Genomic DNA, 2,500 nt, shown 5'->3' on the forward strand with positions numbered 1-2,500 from the left:
CCCCCCGGGTGGCACAGGGCTGGATGGGGCTTTCGTATAGCAGGGACGGTGCTGCCTCACGCTTCGCTCACTGTTCGCCGCTCGCCGCTCGCTCGCGCAGCCAAAAATGGCCTGTTTTGGCCCGTTTTTGGGCTGTTTTGGCCTGTTTTTGGGCTGTTCTTGCGTGGTGCGGTGACCATCGTGAGCGGAGCAAAACGTCAGCCATCTCAGCACCCTGGAACCCCCCGGGTGGCACAGGGCTGGATGGGGCTTTCGTATAGCAGGGACGGTGCTGCCTCTCGCTTCGCTCGCTGTCCGCCGCTCGCCGCTCGCTCGCGCAGCGAAAAATGGCCAGTTTTGGCCCGTTTTTGGGCCGTTTTGGCCTGTTTTTGGGCTGTTCTTGCATGGCGCGGCGACCGTCGTGAGCGGAGCAAAATGTCAGCCATCTCAGCACCCTGGAACCCCCCGGGTGGCACAGGGCTGGATGGGGCTTTCGTATAGCAGGGACGGTGCTGCCTCTCGCTTCGCTCGCTGTCCGCCACTCGCCGCTCGCTCGCGCAGCCAAAAATGGCCAGTTTTGGCCCGTTTTTGGGCCGTTTTGGCCAGTTTTTGGCCTGTTCTTGCGTTGCGCGGTGACCGTCGAGAGCGGACCAAAACGTCAGCCATCTCAGCACCCTGGAACCCCCCGGGTGGCACAGGGCTGGATGGGGCTTTCGTATAGCAGGGACGGTGCTGCCTCACGCTTCGCTCGCTGTTCGCCGCTCGCCGCTCGCTCGCGCAGCCAAAAATGGCCTGTTTTGGCCCGTTTTTGGGCTGTTTTGGCCTGTTTTTGGGCTGTTCTTGCGTGGCGCGGCGACCGTCGTGAGCGGAGCAAAATGTCAGCCATCTCAGCACCCTGGAACCCCCCGGGTGGCACAGGGCTGGATGGGGCTTTCGTATAGCAGGGACGGTGCTGCCTCACGCTTCGCTCGCTGTTCGCCGCTCGCCGCTCGCTCGCGCAGCCAAAAATGGCCTGTTTTGGCCCGTTTTTGGGCTGTTTTGGCCTGTTTTTGGGCTGTTCTTGTGTGGCGCGGCGACCGTCGTGAGCGGAGCAAAATGTCAGCCATCTCAGCACCCTGGAACCCCCCGGGTGGCACAGGGCTGGATGGGGCTTCGTATAGCAGGGACGGTGCTGCCTCACGCTTCGCTCGCTGTTCGCCGCTCGCCGCTCGCTCGCGCAGCCAAAAATGGCCTGTTTTGGCCCGATTTTGGGCTGTTTTGGCCTGTTTTTGGGCTGTTCTTGCGTGGCGCGGCGACCGTCGTGAGCGGAGCAAAATGTCAGCCATCTCAGCACCCTGGAACCCCCCGGGTGGCACAGGGCTGGATGGGGCTTTCGTATAGCAGGGACGGTGCTGCCTCACGCTTCGCTCACTGTTCGCCGCTCGCCGCTCGCTCGCGCAGCCAAAAATGGCCTGTTTTGGCCCGTTTTTGGGCTGTTTTGGCCTGTTTTTGGGCTGTTCTTGCGTGGTGCGGTGACCATCGTGAGCGGAGCAAAACGTCAGCCATCTCAGCACCCTGGAACCCCCCGGGTGGCACAGGGCTGGATGGGGCTTTCGTATAGCAGGGACGGTGCTGCCTCTCGCTTCGCTCGCTGTCCGCCGCTCGCCGCTCGCTCGCGCAGCCAAAAATGGCCAGTTTTGGCCCGTTTTTGGGCCGTTTTGGCCTGTTTTTGGGCTGTTCTTGCGTGGTGCGGCGACCGTCGTGAGCGGAGCAAAATGTCAGCCATCTCAGCACCCTGGAACCCCCCGGGTGGCACAGGGCTGGATGGGGCTTTCGTATAGCAGGGACGGTGCTGCCTCTCGCTTCGCTTGCTGTCCGCCACTCGCCGCTCGCTCGCGCAGCCAAAAATGGCCAGTTTTGGCCCGTTTTTGGGCCGTTTTGGCCAGTTTTTGGCCTGTTCTTGCGTTGCGCGGTGACCGTCGAGAGCGGAGCAAAACGTCAGCCATCTCAGCACCCTGGAACCCCCCGGGTGGCACAGGGCTGGATGGGGCTTTCGTATAGCAGGGACGGTGCTGCCTCACGCTTCGCTCACTGTTCGCCGCTCGCCGCTCGCTCGCGCAGCCAAAAATGGCCTGTTTTGGCCCGTTTTTGGGCTGTTTTGGCCTGTTTTTGGGCTGTTCTTGCGTGGTGCGGTGACCATCGTGAGCGGAGCAAAACGTCAGCCATCTCAGCACCCTGGAACCCCCCGGGTGGCACAGGGCTGGATGGGGCTTTCGTATAGCAGGGACGGTGCTGCCTCTCGCTTCGCTCGCTGTCCGCCGCTCGCCGCTCGCTCGCGCAGCCAAAAATGGCCAGTTTTGGCCCGTTTTTGGGCCGTTTTGGCCTGTTTTTGGGCTGTTCTTGCGTGGTGCGGCGACCGTCGTGAGCGGAGCAAAATGTCAGCCATCTCAGCACCCTGGAACCCCCCGGGTGGCACAGGGCTGGATGGGGCTTTCGTATAGCAGGGACGGTGCTGCCTCTCGCTTCGCTCGCTGTCCGCCAC

The sequence above is a fragment of the Musa acuminata genome, unplaced genomic scaffold, assembly GCF_036884655.1.
Source record: "Musa acuminata AAA Group cultivar baxijiao unplaced genomic scaffold, Cavendish_Baxijiao_AAA HiC_scaffold_1136, whole genome shotgun sequence".
NCBI classification, from domain to species: domain Eukaryota; kingdom Viridiplantae; phylum Streptophyta; class Magnoliopsida; order Zingiberales; family Musaceae; genus Musa; species Musa acuminata.